At 41.5% G+C, this 21,771-nt stretch overlaps 1 long non-coding RNA gene across 2 annotated transcripts; it reads right to left on the bottom strand.

The window, feature by feature from the left end:
- Positions 1–4,183: 4,183 nt before the first annotated feature.
- Positions 4,184–21,426, bottom strand: LOC138412363 (uncharacterized). 2 transcript variants are annotated; one of them, XR_011244785.1, is made up of 3 exons: positions 20,931–21,424; positions 9,120–9,347; positions 4,184–7,505 (listed from the first exon to the last, which is right to left on the bottom strand). It is a non-coding gene; the product is annotated as an uncharacterized lncRNA (long non-coding RNA). The 2 variants fall into 2 exon arrangements; XR_011244784.1 differs by having other exon boundaries at positions 4,184–9,347; positions 20,931–21,426.
- Between the last annotated feature and the right edge of the window lie 345 nt (positions 21,427–21,771).

The raw sequence follows: 21,771 nt of genomic DNA, 5'->3' as shown, positions 1-21,771 counted from the left end.
CGGAGGCAGAGTCAGCCTCATAAAAAGAGTTCATTTTGGATTCACGGGCCTCCGATGAACACTGGGAACTTTCTTTTTTGTGCTTCCATCCATAAATTGGTGCTCACTCACTGGTTGCTGTCAGTCCCTGTCAAAAGATTCTTTATGGAGCATTTCCTACTTCTTCCCCTGGACACGTTTTGTCAATTCACCCACGTAGGTAATCAGCCTAATCGCACGCTGTTGATTTTGAGGCTGCCAGGAAACCAACAATTCATCCACAATGGAACATGGATGATCTACTAATTTAATGTATGCAAATAAGGAGGATAAAAGTCGGTCAGTGTTTTATTTATTTATTTGTTTAATTGTGCTGATAGGAATAGATTTAGACTAATCAGCTTCAATCTCACCGGGTTGTCAGATGAGCTTCTCGGTCCATGAGAGTGTTTTCATTTCGCTGTCAGTTATGACACATTAGAGCTTTCATTGGCTTTAGGATGAGTCCTCTGAGTCTACAGGTAAAAGTAAACACGCAGGATCCCACCCATGGAGCAGCTGCCAGCCTCATGAATCAGCTCTACCTGCGCAACCAGGCTTCAGGGGTTAATGGAGGAGGAGGAGGAGGAGGAGGAGGAGGAGGCGGATGGTCACAGAGTCATGAGGCTTTCAGGAAGCCCTCCTTTACTCGGCCTGTCATTTTCAACCACCCCCTTTATTGTTCTAACCTCTCTCTCTCTCTCTCTTTCTGTGTCTCTCTCTCTTTTTGCTCTCCCTCTCCTTCTCCCTCTCCCCTGGGCCCTCTCTTCACTCCATCCAACACCTTTTCTGATGCCAAGAGAACACACATAAGCAAGCAGCAACATGCACCCTTACATCAACACACACACACACACACACACACACACACACACACACATAAAGACAGACAGAGAACAATCACACACAATCAGAAAGTCTCTAAAGAGCTTTTTTATCTTATCAGTATTGTCATCGCTCTATCACCCACAGCCAATCCTCTTGTCTGATTGAACACTGACTCCGAAAAAAGGAAGTAGAATTTATACTCAGGATGAGATGGGAAATAAGTTTATGCTTCAATCAATTATAATAATAAGACATATGAATTGAATAATTTGGAATGTTTTCTTTTTGAATTTATGGAATTGTATGTCGTCGATTGTTCCTTAACCTTCTTGTTTGATGTTAACTTGTGTCTTGTGAGCTGAAACAGGCCTGAACCACAGTAAATACAAATATTCCTACTGTATTATTCATTTTATATACATATTTTTCACTGTTTTTTGTTCCTTTATTCTTTTTTATTTGTTGATTTCTTTTGTTTTTATGGGGAAAAAAATTAATAAACGAATTTCTGTAAAACCTTCTGAGGCCACCATGTGCAGTCAGCTCACTATATATCTAAATAATGTATGATAAAAACATACTGTTTAAATTGCTATACTCAATTATAATGGGTAAAAATATATATATGTTCTTTTCTTTACATGCAACGTAGATCTAAAACTTAATAATAACATATTCATTTCCCATAGTTCTGTTTTGTATGATTTACTCTGTTGTGTTATGAATAATGTTGTACTTAATTTCATCCTCATGGAATTAAAGTGTGGCGAGATGCTGTCATGACAATTAAATGTATTGTATGTATGATATGATGCAAACATACAAAGGATCAGGATGGGACTCGAGCATCAAACGTGTCTCTGTGCTGATACCACGCCCCGTATTTTTAATCCTTTGAAATTCACTCTGAGACGTGATAATACATCATGGGGGCTTACAGCAGCTCTTGTAAGGCTGTTAACATTACTGTCTTATTGGTACTCATAGAGAGTGTTACCGACTCATCATCTCATCCTGCCCATTTTCTCCCTCACGTCTCTGCGGCTGCCGGCTCTTTTGTTCTGTTTCTCTGTCTGCTCAGGCCTCTGCTGCTGCTGCTGCCGCCACCGCTGTGCTGCTGATGGAAGGGATTGTCTGGTTTTATTAATATGACAGGTGAGCCTACCCAGCTGCTACCTGTGTGTGTGTATGTGTGTGTCTGTGTGTGTCTGTGTGTGTGCCAAAAAGCAGCAGCTGTCTCATACACGCAATGCACACAGGGTCTCTCATGAACCCTCTCACACAGGCAATATTGTGGCACATGGACTTGTATTTTATCATCTCCTTTGTTTTACAGGATTCTGTGACGCAACGGGCATACACACATCTTCTGGTGGAAAGCAACAGCTGGCCAGATGTTCCCCACACTGGAACCATATTTGTGCGTTATTACCGTCATATATTACCACTTTGTTTACTTCCTGGACTGCAAATCACAAATGTAATTTTCACTGCCCCCTCTGAGACGGCCATAACATCCCTGCTCTTGTATATACACTTTATGATTTGACTCATATGTTGGGGTTCAATACATTCATATTGACTCAGGTAATTGAACACGAGGGACTGAAGGCTGTAATCATAAAGGAGGCAGGAAGACAGTGGAGAGATGTGTATTGGAACAGAAGCTTCTGGCAGTTTGGTTGATGAGGGGTTTTTTGTTTTTTTGCTTTGAGTGGGGCGTCAGGCTGTATGTCTGTCATTGGACTGCACTTCAGGCGTGACGCTGGCAGCACAGAGGTCTTCCACCTGAGCAGAGTGTGAGTGCTCCATTACCTGAGTGGGCCACCACCTCATCCCACAGGATTGCATCTTGCTCTGTATGCTTTTTTGTTTGTCAAGAACACTCCGTAATATTGTCAAATATCTACATTTACATCCAGTTGCTCAAGCAACACCTGCTCTTTGTGTCATAGTTTCAGGAGAGTACTGCCTTTAGCTGCTGCCTGACAATTAAAAAAAAAAGTAAAGTCATTAAACTTTTTTTAAAAGGTGCATCCATTGCAATAAACTACTTCAGTTCATAGGTACCATGAACATGCAGCTTACACTAGAGACAGGTTTATTTAATGTGCGTTCTCCGGGGACTTGTCGACTAGCTGGCTGATGGGCACAGATCGTGCCGGCCCACCTCACCTGAGCAGATTTTGCCCACTACAAATTTTAGAGCTGGGTTGAATATCTGCTATATCAGTTGTTGTTGGACATGCAGTTTGTTGGACCTGATTAATCACCAATTCTAATGATTAATGATCTGTTTTCCAGACGATTAATGGATTTCTGGCATGTCATGTCATTTTGATTCACTCTATTTCAGTGTGAGCAGTTCAACCGTCGGATTTCCGACATGGCTGCTGTCATTGATTAACTGTAGAGAGCTCCTTTCATATTACTTGAGTAGTGTTTTCCATGTTAGAGACTGAGACTTCTATGAAATTAAGCTACATTTCACTGGCAAACTGAAATGGCAAAATGATTTTATATTCCATGAGTGCCTATATTCACAAATCACTATTTGCCTCAAAGGGCTGAACAAGGTGCAGCGTCCTCTGCTCGTAACCCTCGAGTGAAAAAGCCTTTTATCAGTGGAAAAAACACAGAAACTTCAGAGAGTGTCGTAAGTGAGTCATTTTATCTTCTCTTACTTTTTGTTCTTAACAAGTAAACGCCTGCCTTTCTTTATTCAATCGATATCAAGGTTACCGATATCTTATGTCGGTAACCTTTTGGTACTGTCTCAGGATAAATCTGTGCTTATGTTCAATGTGTGGTTTGCCATTTTGCTGTGCTGTCTGCATGTTTAGTTAGAATACTTATACTCTATATAGTGAAAAAGTTGTAAGAATTTGTGTACAACTGATGGTCACTATCCGAGCAATATATACCATCATGCATTGTGCTCACGCTGAATAAAATACAAATGACGGACGAGAGAAGAGAAAAGTGTATTATGTGAAAACACAGTTCTTCCATGTTAGCCCATAAGAATATGACTAGAGCCTAATAAATGATGATACTCATATGTCTGTGAAAGGCTCATATTGGCCAATGTATTGGTCTCTATGAATGACACTATGAAACAGATAGTTGTTCGCACTGAGAATTCAGTAATGTGCGTATATATCTATTTTAAACATAAACGTACAAACCGAGTATCAACTTCAGTTTTTCATTTACAATTTGACATCTTGCTGGTCTGACAAAGGGAAGCACATCCCAGCTAAAAGCTATATACAGACAGAAATTAATAAAAAGCCTCAGATGTGACTAAGCAGAAGCTGCGGCTAACAGAAAATCAAATCAAATATGCTTTATTTTCCTTTGAAATTTGTCTCCTGCAAAAGTGCTACAGTAGCTGCAGAACAGTAAATATTACAGCAAACGACAACAACAACAAAAACACAACAAATAACACAAAAAACTGTACACAAAGACATTACACGCAAGACCAAGAAAAAAAAATACGTTGAATGTTGCACTTGCCCTAAAACACTTCAATGATAAAAAACTAAAAGGATATAGCAAGATAAGAAACAGAAACTGCCATTCAAACTTAAAAAACGCAGTTTGAGATGTGCTAGACAAGTGCAATCAATCAATCAAAGGCCTGATTAAGAAGTGAGTTGTAGCAGACACTAAATATTTTTCCATGTATTCATTTTTATATTCATAAATATGCTCAGTACAATATGAACCTACCAACATTGATGTGGCATGTTTTGACACTGACATACTCACCAGCTTAGAAAATAGAAAAGTTCGGAAAGTTTTCATTTTGCTGATGAAATCACTAAATCATCCTCCACATGTAACCCTTATGTGGTGAGTGAGTGAGTCATTTCAAACCACCCGAGTGTTTCCTACACTGCATCAGGCTGCCATTACATTCATATCTCTCATAAAAGAAGAAAGGCAACTTTGAAATGCCACAAAGTTGATTTCTGTGATCTTGAATCACTTGATGAGACCGATTTTAAAGACTTTATTTATGGCCATGCGACTTTGTAAACACTCCAGTTAATTAAACCTGTACTAATACAGTACGAGTAAGAGCAGAGAGAATGTTGCTATGGCAAATCTTTGAATTGAGGCCATCTCCGCCGACCTCTAAAGGCAGTAGGTAGAATCAGCACAAAGGTCTCCTCCCACTCAAGGAGGCCGTTCCTCATGAACTGCATTTTCCATAGAGCGGAATATTTCGTCTTTGTAGGTGTGGGCCTGTCAAAAGACAAGGGGTTAATGCAGTGCATCGCTGCTTAAAGCACACTTTGCTCTTTTCAATTTTTTACCATTGTGCCTGACGAGATCAAAAGGCTCCTTTCAACATGTCGCTGCGCTCAATGAGCTTTCATGTCCTACCTCATTACTGGAAAACTTTTTCTTTGATTGAGTTGAGGTCTGAGCAGAGTTTGATCAGACAATGGGCGCTGGACGACTTTCACCGCGGCACAATGAGGAGGCAACAAAGATGTTGTCTCAAATCCCTCTCGAGATGCTGGGCCCCCACGCTTCACTGTGGCCAACAGGCCTGTGAATTACAGTAAGACCCCTAAAAGTGAGGATTTGTAACTCCTCTGATCAGACTCAGCTCACGACCAGCGGAGGGTAAATCCTTACAGGGAACCGGCGACAGAGCAGGAGATGAGATGAGCCCCTCTGAGTATATCTCTGCCCATTCTAAACCCTCTCTGATAGACTCTGGGAGAAAAGCTTAAATTCAACTTTAAAATATGCTAATTTTAGAAAAATTGAGGCGCTTAATTTAAAACACTGTTAAATTATATTTTTTTCTGAGAACACCATACTTCAAATAACACATAACACTTTCTATTAGAATGACAATATTTTATTTATGCATTTCTTACAAAGTTCCATTTTTTTTATACTTCTGACAATGTCCTAACATTTCATGGCAGGGCACTAATATTTCTTCTAGGCATTTTTTGGGGAATAGAGCAAACAGAGCCCTGAGTGAATCCTTGAGCATACACACCCTTCTCTGACTCGGAGAATTAGCCTGCGAACATCAGAGAACCCAGACACAAGTCTGTGTTTTACTGATCAGACACATGGTCTCTGTGGAAGCTACTTCTGACCTTCCTCCTTCTCCATGTTTCCACCTCTTCCCCTCACACACACACACAGCATTTTTCGATCCCTTTCAATATATACAAAAAAAGACAGTGTTTATTTTTACTCACTCTCTGTTTGTCTTCTGTCTCTCACTTTTACAACTTAATTTCCTCTCCCAATGATATAAATAGTTAGTTTTAAAACATTTTTATCATAGTTTTTGAGATAACTGCTTTACAGGCTTCGGGTAATTGCAGACTGTGAAACCAAAAGGCCAACAAGAGACAATATAAATATTTGAACGATGGAGGAAATAAAGCTCTTCTCGTGACCTGGGGTAAGAAGAAAATTGAAAATGAAATAAACTGCACCTATTGTGAATTTTCCACACTGATAATTTTCCTTTTCTTCACAGGTGCCAGCCAACGAGAGGCGAGCTTTTTGTTCTTGTTATCGCACGCTGTTCATTTGTCTCCCAGCCGGAAAGCCGTGTTAAGATAACGCCATCCTATCATCTGATTGTCTTATCAAATTTGAGCGACACAGCTCCCCCACAGTCTCTGTGAACAATCAGTCAGCCTGGATGAAAAGGTTAAGTGCCCCAAGTACCCCCTGCTAAAGTTTGTGGTCAAAATACATCAAGGGCAGAAATAGGCAGTGTTTAGTACACACACAATTTATCCGACATTCATTTGTCAGATGTCACCACACCGAGCTCACGTAGGCCAGGACTCAAGTCCCGTTTAATTTTCTTATGGCCTCTTCTCGGCATTTCAAGTGCAAGAGTGTGCAACCCTTATACAGCGTGTGACACCAGGGTCAGTGGAATTGCCCCACTTGAACTAAAAGACATTTAGTTTGGTTTGAAAGTGAAAACTCGAACACCATTAATTTGTTTGCTCTCCCACTAGTCATGACCACAGCAAATGCCATCACCTCAAAGAAGTGGTCGGCCGTCCTCACTTTTATTTGTTTGTTTCTTTGGAGGGTGTGAGAAGTTGTGGAGCGCGGCTGGAACGGACGTTGGACTTGCGGGGGTGGTGATGGGGGCTCTCCTTTACGGGGATAACGCTATAGGAGCTAGCAAACAAGTTAGCTAGTGAGAGAGAAGGGGTGGGGGCGGAGGTGGTGATGGCGTTGGGAGGGGTGGGGATTCATTTAGCCAGGCATAGCTGCTCTTGTTTGTGGTTGTCCCTGACAGCGTCGGCAACGCTGCTCCAAAGCACCTGTGTTTGCTCACTAGCTTTCCCCCAATCTGCTCGAAAAATGCTGCGAGCATGTCACATGGCGGCCAGATAGCCTGGGCACCATGGGAATACAAAAGCCGGGGCTTTTAGAACAGTTAATCATTAATGGAGGTCTCTCTTTTGTTCCCATTCAGCTCCGTGCTGACAGAGGCTTTGATATTACATATGGCAGACAGGTCAGACGCAGATATGGCCAAGTACATCGACAGGAAAGTGCTCTCAGGTCACTTGATGCAGGGTGATGGAGGTTGACGGGAAGCAGCAGTGGAAAAGTGTCCTTAACGTGACAGCCATGTGCATCTGTGGAGGACAGGGAGAACACACAGGTCAATTTTACACAATATCCATCTATATTTTTTACAATATAATAAGTGTATCGCCGCAATAAACTTGCTCCTATGAGTTTTAAATTATCAATAAATGCTCGATTCTCAATAAGTGTGCTACATCACACAAGAAATCCTTTGATACCAACCCCAAAAAATGGACGACACATCCGTGATTGCACCACAGTCACTGATTGGCAGGATGGCAATAAGCGGAACAAGTCTTCCATGGAACGGGAGGCCAATTTTCCAACCCCACAATTAATTAACATGCCCTAATCTCAGTTTGCTCTCCATCTTGAACTGTCAATGAAAAGTCCAGGACTCATTTCACGCCTGTCAAAGTGGGCTTTAGAAGAGGAGGGGAAAAAGGCAATGCATGAACTTGCTTTCACAAAGCATGGCTGAATTTATCTAAAAGGGGGGGATTAGGTTTACACAGCCACATTCTTATTAAGCACTAAAAGGGTGAGAGACAAAACTCTTATCTCCCATTTACCTCAGCATGCCAATGGTTCTTTATTGAAAGTTAGTCTCGACCCCACCCTAACCTCCCCCAGTGCTAATAATATTGTATGGGCTTCGGAGAGGTTAGTGGGACCACAAACATTTACGGCTGAAAATGCAGCACAAGAGCAGGCAAAGTGGCCACTCAACGCAGGATGCTCAGTGCGCTGGGAGTCAATCATTAACGAGGCACTTTTAGCGATATCTGCTCTCTCTCTCAAACAGAGTAGAAGTCAAAAGATAAATGAAGGTTTTGTTTTCAAGGGAATGAGAACGGCTCCAACTTAGGTGCTTTAGCAAACATGCCAGCCCTCACGTAGGTTTCTTTTGAGACGTTTGCTGCCAGTTCTCATGTTAGAGTTTCACTCACACAATGTGTTCTCAAGCTGGCCAACAATGGTGAAGTGACTCAGGTTTGTGTTTGCGTCAATGTCAGAATGACACTTGCTGAATTCTATGGAAACCTCTTCACATCTCAACCTTTCCACCATCAAACAGGCTAGATTCTTATATTTGTTTTACGCTTCCTTGTTCTAAGTGGTATATGCATAATTTAATGGTTTTCTCTATGAGACAACATGCCCAGAAAAATAACTTAAACCCAAACTTAAACCACAGTGCCTTTTTAAGCATCGTCAATTGAGATATACATCTTTTCTTTTCTTTTCAATGCAGAGACTCTCACATTTCATATCCCCTTTGTCATGTGCGAGTGTCATGCAGCCATAAATCTTTCTTTTCCCTACGTGCGGTTCAACTTCACTACAGCGTGTTTATTTGCCAACCCTGGCCACCGATGATAAGGGCCATTGGTGTCCCCAAACTGTAGCTCGCAATCTCTCTTAGTGACAGCACGCCCATGTTTCCACCAACACATGTGCACTGTGCTGCCCACAATATGAGGAAAATAAAGAACAAAACATAGGTGGCTATAAATCCTCGGTCTAGGCCATAAGGAAATAAATTAGGTTGAACAGAGTCAAAGGATGGGTTTAACAAGTGTATGCTTCAAACAAAAGTTCCTGTTTCAGGAGGGAAGGTGGATGGGTGATGGATGGCTTGGCAAACATAGCTGACATACCTGGCCAATGCCATGGGCCGGTCACAACCCAGGACTGAGAGGGACATTGTGTGAGGGTTTGAGTGTGTGTGTGTGTGTGTGTGTGTGTGTGTGTGTGTGTGTGTGTGTGTGTGTGTGTGCGCACGTGAGTGAGTGTTGCTCTTCCGCAGTCATCCCACTTCCCTCTGAGGCTTCAGCTCCCTCCTCTCCTCCACTCGGACCATGGGGATCACTTCAGTCAGCAGAGCCCTGTTTGACAGAGACACAGCCTCCATATAAATCCCATCCTCCTATTTATTTGATGTGCAGTTCTACTAGGACGCCTTCGATCCGTCCTCAGGGAGCCCGCATCTCAAAACACTCAAATAGTCTGGGTGCGGCGATAAGCACAAGGCTGGAATTATACTCCCAAATTCCCAAATCCTTACAGAGCATTTGGTCCATTGCATTTTAAGACACATGCACAGTACAAAACAAAACCAGATCATATGCACATGTAAATTTCTGAAATTGCTGTTGTATAACTTTGAATGTGTTTTATTTAATATGTGTTATATGTTAAGGAATAAATGTGTAAAAATGTAAATATATGAAAATAAAAATGCTCTTTTTTTCCATTTCAGTTTGTAGAGTGTGAAACGGGTCATTGCAGAGAGGTGGATGAGTGAGAGACCTTTACAGGGAACACCCAGGAATGTTTAGTTAACTCGCCCGTCGCATTCAAGCATGTGTGTCAAAGGTGTTTACAGGGTGTTGACATTCACACTCTGGCTGAGAGGTAATGTGAACGGTGCAGCCGTGTGCCTGTCTGAGCTGCAGGGGCCTGAAAATGTGAGACACAATTCATATGAAATAACAATTTTCAGTATGAACACTATTTAAAACACTTATTTAAGTTTATGTGATTTAATACTTGTGCAAAAATATAATACTGCTATTGCAGGAAACATTTTTTAAGCTAAAATCACAAAATAAATATGTCCTTTTAAAATACATGTTATTATAAATCATGAAATATACACTATAGAGAGAGAGCATATTTATTTGTTAAAAAAATAATTCAGTTTCTTTTTCTTCTTTCTTCTTCTTTTTTTTTCTCTATAAATAACTCACTTGTTATTTCCAGTGTATTATAAGAGTGATAAGTATATTTTACATATTTAAATGTAATTTTATATTTCAATTCATTATATGTTTCACATGTTTTGGTCATTCATCAAAGCTTCAATTCATTTACCAGTGGAATGAATTACAGGCTGATTTTAAAATGAATTTCCATAGTGACAAATTGTTGGATCAATAATATTAACCAGGTAAAATGATTTTCCTTTATAAAGTGGTTTTATGTTGTTAGTAATTAATTTATCTTCTTCCACGATTAAATAAAACCCTACATTTAAATTTAATTATTGACCTTTTTTACAAGCATTATTCAAACAATATTTAATTATTTTCTATATGACTTTCCAATATGTTTGAACTCAAACCTGTTTTTTATGTTCATAAAACAAACAAAATAAAATGAATCTGATTGTGAATAAAACGACACAATAATATGTGGTTTCACTGATTAGCTTGATAATGTGTGGTTTAATTTCCCTTTATGTGAAGGCTTAGCAATAAAAACACAATTATCCAGCCATATATCCGCTCATTGTAACAAAGAGCAAACACAAGATATGTAAATATAAACCTGTAATGGTTTGTCCTGACAAAGCAGCTGAAGTCACCACACAATCTGTCAACAAATTGTGGTTGTAAAGTCAGATTTTCAAAATTAATTGTGTGAATAATTGTGAATAAAGTATATTGTTTGTTTTCTAACACACATAAAGATAACATTATTTCTTTTAAAAAGAACATTGAAAAATATAATTAGAAGTTTTATATTTTAATATTGAAAAAAATAATAATACTCATTGCACAATTGTATAATTAATCAAATAAGATAATGTAATAATTAAATAAAAATATGCATTGCACATTTTGCTGATTTATGTCAAATTAAAAAAATACACTATTAATAATTAGTAATGCTATGTTGCAAACACCAATAATCTTATCACAGTCACCCTGAGGTTATCCTGTCTTCTACAGTGGGTTGCTAAAGAGGCTACCAGTGCCTGCAAGTACAAGTCTGTCTGTCTGTCTGTCTGTCTGTCTGTCTGTCCATGTGACCACCCACTGAGAACCACGCAAAAACGTGAACTGCTCCAACTTCCTCCTGTCAGCCTCATATACTGACCTGCATGTGACAGAAGACCTAACCTGTCACAGTGCCTGTACACATCCAATCACTTTAAGTCCCATCACATGAAGATTTAGCAACTGAACCGCACACAGCAGAGAGAGCACACTGTAGGTATCACTCAGACCACCAATGTCTCAGGTAATTGGAGTGTTGTAAGTTTCCTATGACTCACACATCTCTTTCCCTCCACCCATGAATGCTGGGAGGATTGCAGGTCGTATAGTGAACTTAGAGACGGAGTCCTCTCGACTCATAAATTACACGGCCGCGGACAACCTTAAGCGGTGTTGAAATGCCTGGAACAGAGCTTTATTTCAGCCTTAGTGGAGCGTGACGCTGAGAGCACCACCCCACAAGCAGCCTGGCTCTCACCGGCACAAATAAGACAGCTATTTATCTCGCAGTATACCTGAAGTCTGACAGTCATGCAGGAGAAAAAACGCTGATGGTGCTCGAAAGGTGGATGTGAAAACAAGCACTTACTGTTTCTTTAATGATGTTTCCCTTTGAGGCATTGCTTCCGCAACAGGTCATATAGCCTACCTTTGTGTGTGTGTGATTAGGGCCCTTGTGAATAAAGTCTCGTCTTAAATTTTAAAAATTCTGCCCCAAACAAAAGGGCTGTCCTTCCTGGGGCCTGTCTTGGCACAGCTACTGGCACTTTGAAATCTGATCTGACAGATTAAGAGCTTAGCTGATACAATAAACCACTGTGGAATCATCGTGGGTCGTGTTTTTACTGTGGTGGAAAAAGAACAGTTTTCCTGTAGTCTCTTTGAGAGGAAAAGCCGCTTGTAACAGATTCGCCACTCTCTTCAAATACATTATGACTCTTAGGAAAATGTAGGCAATACGTACACATATAGATATATATTAGTGGTTCTACAAATGTGACAGAGCGAAAACACACAATGATTCTTTTTCTTCACGACATCATATTGTGTAGAAATCATCCTCGGTCTGACCACCCAGGGGGTCCCTGACACCACAACCTTTACAGAGGGGGATGGGTGTGTGTGTGTGTGTTTGTGTTTAGGCAAGTGTCTGCTCCCATGCATGAATATGCTCCTTCATCTTATGTGTATTGATCATTCTGTGACATCCCACCATCCATGTTTGTTTATTTGTTTGTTTGTTTATTTCTTGCAGACACATTTACTATTGTTATTTTTATTCCCGGCAGACTTCAGCAGGGGAGCACGCTACTTCCATTTCCTGCCCTGCAGACAACATCACATCTATTGAGTGCGAATACGCATTCAGCAGAGAACTGGTCAATGTAAATGCAAACACAAACCAACAAACCAAAACAAAAGAGCACAATATGGATCCTTCTCTCTGGCCGGAGCCACTACACTCGCTCTGTTTGCCCTCTCCTCTGGCTGGAGCTGCCATTAGGTCATATAATGGCTGCATCTCATTTCTCTCTCAAGAGCCCTCAGAAGCTTTTTTGCCTTTGGCTGGAAAAGTACATCTTTGACGGGATCTCCTCGCCATTTATTTCTGTTACAAACACACTTTTGGTTCCAATTTCTCACTTTCCAAATCGAGCTCACTCTCATTTTCATTCTGTGTGATGCGAACTGCTCTAAAATGGAGATTTTGTGTCAGCCCGGGCACAAGAAGGGGGAAAAAAACACTTTGGTATCGTTATCGCACTGTGTGCTTGACTTGTGCTGCCTCCTCTAAGAAGAGAAGAGGGGTCAGCCGTATCCCCCCCTCCCCGACTGCCACCCTGCCTTTTATGGCAAAGTGGTGACGATTCAACCCCTTAAACGAGTACACATGCTAAGGTGAACCGAGATACACGCGCGATAACCCATGCAATTAAGCAACACTGTCATGGCAGGCACAATGTGCACAGATAAATGACCATACAGTATGTTGTACAATGGGAATTAAAAGTATAGGGCAGCTGGGCTCTTATCTAGCCGGGGAAGAAGAAACCAGGCAACAAAGGGAGGCCTAAGACTAAGAGGCTTGATGCATGGGAAAGCCATGGGCCGGCCATTGTGGCTGCCCTTCTGCTGAGCAAATAGTCCAAACTGTTCATTCCCCATCTCCCATTCTCTCGCCGGTACATTGTTTGTGTCCTTGCATTTCATTCTGACTGGGGAAGATTGCTCTCAGGGCCAGTGAGCAAACAGTCCAGAAAAGAGCCAGCTATCTCCTGCCGTTCCCAGGAGAACTAGCATTTTTATTTCAGCTCCAAGCTGTCAAAGGATTGGAGAGTTTATGTCAGGATCCTGAATTAATTGCTTTAAGCCTCGGGGCCGACGCCGGCGTTTTTATCACCAAATGTTCGGTAAAATGTTTCTTAGCAAATTATGCACCCCTCTCCCCGGCACCACCCTCCACCCCGCCCCACGCACCATTGCCTTGTCTCAAGTCGCCAAACATTTGGTATTGGATACATACAGAATGAGTTTCTGCAACACGAATGATGTGTTTAGTTGTTGTGACAGCACAATGGTGTGAATAGTGATGGGCTATAGCGCGGCTGTCAAGGATTTGGTGAAATGAAGGCAAACAGCAAACTTTTGTGTGCTTGTGTGTTTATGTTTGTGTTTTTTTCCCCCGTCCCTCTCCATGACGGTAGGTACACGAGCCAAGCTTGGCAGTGGAATGAGTAAGCTTACAGATGCCTCAATAAACCATAGCTGTTCAGACATTTGGTGGACCGAGCTTTAAACGCTCCAAACTGTCCCCTGAACTGCCAAAGTGACTTCAGAACCGTCTGTCATCCACATAACGCTCCTACGCCATCGCTTTATTTGATAACTATACACAGTATATCATACATTTTGCATTTACAAATCTATATACTGCATGTCTGTGAGTCATATATTCAACCTAACTCTGTTTAAGAAGCAAGATCATAAAAATGAACGACCAGTTTTAGCACAAACTTTGCGCTAAATTTCCAAAACGTGCTAAAGAAAGTCGCACATTTGATACTGTTGATAACTTTTGGCTGCTCACACACTTTTCAATCCAGTATCAATCCCAAATATCCCATGCAATGATTGTTTTTCTTTTTTTTTAAGCAAGGAAATTGCTCCAGTCTTTCTAAATATCACCATGCTGGCATATCTCTTAGACGAACAGGCCAAAAACAACACAGGAGCAGGCGGCTCAACCGTTCCAGTCCTCAGAGCCACACGTCAATAACCTGGAGCCGCCATCTGGACTTTGCTTTTCTTTGCTCGAATGCATCAGACATTATAGCGGACCATTGTATTTGCATCTAAAAAGAATTAGTAATATTTCACCATGAGGCAGGATACTGTGCTATTTGTATGAATCACTTCTATAACAAACTACCTGTCATGCACCCTTTGCTGATTCCACGAATAAAATGTGGTGGTGCTCTGATCTAAAAACTGATAGGGAGCTGTTATCAAGAAAATACACTAGTCATAATATGAAAAGTTTGCATATCAATGGAAGTCAATGGGAAATTTGCATCAAACCATAAACTGTCTCTGACGCAGTGACCTCAATCAGTGGTGGGTTGTAACAGGTCTGAACACACAGCTGATTTAACTGTAACCAAAGCCCTCACAACACGTGCACCTTTCACACCACATTATCCTTCCGCTGGGCCACTTCAAGATAAGGGTATCCCAGCTCTGACCAATAAACATGCCAGTTGACTCCTTAATCTGAAAGGATATTAAGTGACAAACACCATGATGTTTCTGTCAGCGTCAAGCAGGCGAGGGTTAAATAGTGTGTATCAAGGGACTACTCTGCAGTGGGGGGGGGGGGGGGGACATGGAGTTCTCATCCTTCACCGTAATCTGCTTGACAGCCCCATAGACAACTCCCAGCTTTCCTCAATCCTTCAGTTGAGCATCAGCCTCCCCATTATAAATCACACAGCCATTTATATGGGATTAAATTGAGGATTAATTTGATTCAAGTCAGGGTATGGGAATTCATTAGCGGGCTGAAAGTGGCGCTCTACATGGGGAGAATTTAATTTGAATCCCCCAAGGGAAGAACTGTGGGGCGCTGAAACTGAGGTCTAACAGACAAGGGGGGATATTGTTCCACTCTTTAGATTTGGACACTAAGGAGGCACTTTATTGCTGTTGATGGGTTGTTATCAAATTGAGAGCGGCAATGCTATTAGGTGCGAGGGTCCTGAAATACATCGACTGCTGCTGAACACAGAGAGAGGTGGGTTTATGCGAAGGCTTACCCTCACATCTGGCCTCGTCTATCTGCACGGATCAAGTCGAGTTCTTGACGCTCGCATGGAAGTAAATACACGTCTTTTCACACAGATTTGGCTCGTACTCATACGGTATTAAAATGAGCACATTATTTGAATGTCAGTGATTCTCATGAATGTTGAAATGGCATATCTATCACCGCCATTCCAGACAAGCTGCGCGGTGTAAAGTAAAGGCATTAAATTCAACTCAGCCGCAGATTACAGAATTCACCCCTGCAGAACACCGTCCTGGCATTCACTAAATTGGACAAGTCCCATTGTAAGATAGCCTATCACAGTGCACATTTCTGTATAGCGGAACATATGCAGGACAAAATATTCCCTAGTTTGTTATTCCGAGGACAGCGCCGGGGGCACCGGGCTTGTTTGCCTTTGCTGGGAGAGGAGATTGGATTGGGGGTTTAAATGAATCGCTGGCGCACCACGTTTATAGGTTTCATTAACTTTTAATGAGTTGGGTGTCCTTCGCCGTGATTGGCTGGCAACGCTTTGATTTCACTTCCTGGAACTGCAGCCGAGGGGGAAGTGAGGAGATATTGCAGCATGTTGGCTTCTGCGTGATGTGCCATGTGCTGCTGAATGTGCCACAGCGGGTGGAAATGGGTGAGAAAAAGAGGAAAATATAATATGGTACTGGTCCAAAAAGCAGAAGCCCCACAAAGATATCCATCAGCACTGGCTACTGCTGAATCTAAAAACCTGAGAGTGTTGGGCCTCAAGGGGAATAAAGAAACCTTGGAAGATCAATCACAGCCAAGCAGGCGTCCCTTTAGCACAGCTGACTGACATATCGCTTTATGGTAGCTTTGCCAACAAGGTTTGATCTCAAGACGGCAATGAGACCCACTGGGAAATGCCCAAGGAATTACCAGAGAGGGGCTAGACACATGAGCGCGTATGCGTGCATGCACACAAATGTTTCCGAGCAATAACCTCATATTTCGAGCATCTTTAATCTCCATCCAATATATTATCTTTCTTTCTACCTGGTTGATCACACATATATTGTCTCTCGCGTGGAGTTTTTTTTTTTCCTTCACGCTTTGAGAAGCTAATCTCCTCCTCCTCTTGAGTCTCACTTCAGCTGTCGCGACAAAACGAAAGCTTTGAATGTCATCTCCATTTTATCTCCAACGTTCTTCATCAGACATTTACATCATTTACCCCCCCCCCCCCCCCCCCCATGAATCCCCATGCAAGTTAGTCCGTTAGGTTGGGGGCCTCTTCCCCTACATTTGTACGATGACCAACTAGTGTTGCCATACATTACGAGGATAAACACAGGACCATCCATCCACTTCCAGCCATATAAAAGCTGCAGGGTAGTGAGAGGCACCCCGTGCTGGCCTGAATAGATCGCCTTTAGGTCAGTGCACGTCCCACCAGCTGCTGCCTCACACTGCTCAATGGGCATTGTTGATGGACCTCTCTCTCTCTCTCCCTCTCTCTCTCAGGACATGAAGGAGTCCTGCACTGGAATGTCACATAGTCGTGTCAGAAGAGTGCAGACACATCACAGTCATCGGCCGCATTCTCACCCTGTCCATCCTGCCATCCTTCTCTCACTTTCTGTCTCTCATGATCCCTCTCTCGCTATCACACACACACATGCTCTTTTCCATCATAACATGTTGTAACTTGGCCTTCATAGATTTTCCAAATAACAGGCACATCACTCACTTAATGTTCAGTCTAGTAATGACAGGAAGTTAATTTTTATGCTGTAAAGATTTGCCTCTTGTAATTTGCCTCTGAAATCCAAATGGCCAAAACAGAAAAGGGGAAAGTGCCACATTTTTGTATGAACAGAAAGGAGAGGTAGAAAAAAAGAGCAGAGTATATGTATGTCTTTGGTACACATCTGTAAATCCCTGATTATACTTTGAAAGGATGTTTCAGGATCAGAGCAGAAGAACAGACCTCTCCACAAGTTAGTTTATACTCTCCTCGAAATAGTGTTCCTTCATAACACATAATAACCATATATTTAGGGTATTAACTGTATTGTTTGGTCATATAAAATTATACAGGCATAGTTTACACATGTGGACAGCTTTAATTTGAAAGCTTATCCAAAAGTCTTTATGAAAAGGCGATCACAATCTGACAGTTCCTTAATAATTTCAAAGTCTGACAGGGTTACAGTTTAATTACAGGTTTATTTTGACCATTTGTCATTTGTTTTGATTTCCTTTTGTAAAAACAAAATTACAGATTTTGGCTGCATGCTAGCTACAGTGTAAAATTAATTTGACGCCAAAGACAAGGTGACAGAGCAGTTTGAATTTTATTCCTAGATTATGCATTAATATATTTGCCCAAATATGCCAATTACATTTCATTTTATATGTTTGGATACATTATTGAAGCTGGAAACACTGACAGAAAGTGCAATACGCAGAATGGAGTAATTAAAGTGATAATAATTGAAGTGTGTTTATAATTCAACCACAATGTAAATGTGCAGCCATCACAACAGAGACAATACTACATTTAATTACAAAGAAATTCAGCTTAATTTAATCTAAATTCAAATTCAATAATAACTAACATTTTCTATAATGTGTAGACTGCTACCAAAACTTTAAATTCTGTTTGACTGTTCAAAAATTCACAAGAGGCCAATCACCAGACTTGGAAAAATAAAAAGGAATGATTAAAGCAGGCTGTTAAACAGAGGTCTATAGAGGACAAAATAATTATTGATTTATTAACCAAGATAAACAGATATTTTTATTTTAAATATTTTCGTCTAAATTGATTTCTTGAATGAGAATAATAAAATATCATATTCTGCTTTTTTCCCCACCACATACTTATTTGCATATGTTGTAATATCAGCTAACAGCCAACAGATTTATTCAGTGAGGAGAAAAGTGGAGACACGTACGGTGAGATGGATGGATGGACTGGACGGGACGACGCAGCGTCACGCACCGGGACGGGGCCGCCTGCTGAGAAACCATGGGTGGCTTTTGAGTTTTGACTTTGTGCTCCCTTTAATATACTGAGGGTCGGCAGTTTGCCTTGCTAAGATATGGGATTAGGAGTATTTCTAGTGAAAGGGGAGTTAAGTCGGGCCAGTGTGGACGGTCCCTCCCCTGCAAAAGGCTGAGACAGAATTACAGCTTGTTGGACCGGTGTCCCGCTGTCGCCCTGGAGACACGGCTACTTGGGTGTTCCAGTGCGCGGGCTGCAGCGCATGCACGGAGCCTATAGGTGCTGCAGGCACCCTGTTGTATGTATACAACACCATGTGACACCGTGTGGAAAAACACTACACCTGATTTAATAATATACAGCCATACATTGTGATGAGGAGAGCCATCTTTATTATCACTGCAGGAGGAGTAATTATGAGCCCACACTACTCTGTACTGACATCCAATAAACTACTTCTAATGGGAACCTCCACATATTTCTCTGATCATTCGGATTCTTTTTTTGTTTTTGTAAATGACCGTCATGCGAAAATCTGCTGCTTAATGTTGGCACTCATAAATTCAGCTGACGCCCATGGGTGGATGAGCAATGTGGCTTATAACGTACTGAGTCATTCATTGCAAATTGAGGCCCAAACTCGCCGAGGCATTACAATACTGCTGTAGGGAAAATGTCTCACTTAGGAGGTCTGGTAAAATTAGATGGGATTTAAAAGGCATGGGCAGAAAATGGGGCAAATCTCTTTTTGGTAGGCGATGTCACAATACTGATTTAATGATTGTTCGCCTCTATATTTTGCCTGTTATATTATTTTTATGCATGGGTTGTTTTATCAGAATTATGTTTCTTTAACAGCAGATTTTCTGGTCACCCACCTGCAGCCAAATCCACACGGGCTGCCAGCGACGCGTCAGAGAGCTCATGCGTCTTTGTGCGCTCTGACTCCCAGGCCTTAATCAAGAAACATGCAAATGCTTCCACGAGAAATGCAGCGAAATCAGGTTAAAAAAAAGAAAGGGATCAACAGGCCGGACCGTCCTTTATTCTGTTGCTATAACAACAGATGTGCTCGTCTATAGCCTATATGATGGCGCGGCGCAGGACAAACTACTACATCCTCCCCCTGATGGAAAATCCCGCAGCACCAAGTTGGGAGATGTGTGTGGAAGGTGCGGAGATGTGGCCCCGGCGAACTTGTGTCCGCCGGTACAGATTGAGGTTGGTTACCTTTGAACCGGCAAAGCTGAGAAAGGCCATCCCCATCTCAGTGTGCTGCGGAGAGGGCTCAGCTGGGGGGTTACACCGGGATCGCAGGGAGAGGCGCATCTGGACACAGCTGTTTAATGTTGGACAATTGACTGAGCTCTCAATATGTTCAAGATTAAATAATATTTCATTTTATTATCATTATTATTATCATTGTTATTATTGTCATTATAATTATTGTTTTTATTGTTGTTACTATTACTATTGTAATTATTATTTTTGTTGTTGTTGTTGTTATTATTATAATTGTTACTATTACTATTGTTATTACTGTTGTTGTGTTAATAGGTGAATTATATTTTGATATTTATTTGATAAATTAGGATTAAAAGATTATCAATGAGAATATGTCAGAGCTACCTCTAGATGAATTTTAAGTATACATTATTGATTTCCTATGTCTAAACAAGAAACCGAAATAAAAATGAATTTGCTATTATCTTAATATATTAAAATCCCCATGTGCTGTTGTTTCATGGAGCCTATATATATTTAATACATAAAATAACCCTGACAAAAAAAAATCTAAATCGATTAATATACTGGTGTCATATAAGAGCAGCTTCAGCAAAGCTGGTTTTCATTGCAGCATGTGCAGCAACAATGATATCGATCAGCCGCACACTGCAAAAAATATCCATCTAAACAAGCCATCACAGAGTATCATATTTCACTGAACAGGTGAAAGGATCCGCGATAGTTTCTCGCGTGAAATCAATGTGCATTTTCCAGATGTTACACCCATGTCGTGATGCTTTTGTTTTAAGTCATATAACCAGCCACTGAGCACATCTGGAATAATCTCACACAATGCAGAAAAGGGAGTTCTTTTGGATGTTCTTTTTGCAGTGCAGCAGGATCCCACTTCCATCACGCAGCAGCCTCACAACCACACACAACCCGCAGATCGGCTCTGCACCACCCTGTCGTGAAACCCAATACGTTTCTCATGAATTTAGGATATCATCCTCTGCCCCTCTTCTTCTCCCCCTGCACCACCCCTCCTCTCTCACATGCATGTCCCAGAACCAAACCATCTCACCCTCCAAAATATGAATTCAGTTTCCTTTAAAAGAGAGAAAAAAAAGAAAATAGAGAGGAAATATAGAAAATAAAAAAAGCTTCATACCTGTGCAAAATAGCCGGGTGCTTGTTGCTGGCACGCCACACAGGAGCCCATTGTAGAAGCTCGCCTTCTGCCTTCTGCAAAGGGCTCCAGACATCACGGCATTTATTTGAGCTCAAACTCTGTCACTGTTGACTTTAGCACAAAGCAAAGATTTCACTGCCCCGCTAGTTAAAAAAATGATTATTTTACAGAGATATCGATCAGTGCGCTATAAAAAAAATCAGCTTAGCATTATATGTCTAAAATGAATAGAACGAAATTTAATGTCTGTGTAAATTTACAGAGCCGCAGCGTCCTATTCAAAGTTTACACTTGTGCAATTTGGTTTGTGCGTGCCTGCTTGTGTGTGCGTGCATGCGTGTGTGTGTGTGTGCGTGTGTACTCTTCCTATATGTGGGTATAGCCTCCACTCTATTGTTTACTGGCTTTGTTTATTCGCAGATCATGCTGTTTAAAGTGCGATCTGTAAAGAGGGTCTGGAGAATAAACGCACACTTTTTAGGCCCTACGTGTTCAGAAGGCGAAGGGGTGTCATCCTGGTGAGGAGCAGAAATGTAACCCCCCACACACACCCACAAACACACACACACACACACACAAGACTCCCCTGCATGGCCTTGGATTTGAGCTCAGCAGGGATGAAGAGGCAGGAGGAGGAGGAGAAGAAGAACAGGAGGAGAGGGGGTTCTGCATTCTTTTGGAGGACCGCATCTCCTATCTTATCTAACAAGAGGGGAGGGCCCAGCTCCTTTAAAAAATAAGGAGTGAGACAATGGAGCCCACAGATTGTGGGGATGGAAGTTAGAGCAGCACATTGAGGCGCCTCTGTTCCCAAATCAGC

Source organism: Paralichthys olivaceus, chromosome 12 (genome assembly GCF_024713975.1).
Source record: "Paralichthys olivaceus isolate ysfri-2021 chromosome 12, ASM2471397v2, whole genome shotgun sequence".
In the NCBI taxonomy this organism is placed as follows: Eukaryota; Metazoa; Chordata; class Actinopteri; order Pleuronectiformes; family Paralichthyidae; genus Paralichthys; species Paralichthys olivaceus.
Note: the sequence above shows the minus strand (reverse complement) of the source record. Positions and strands in the feature narration are given on the sequence as shown.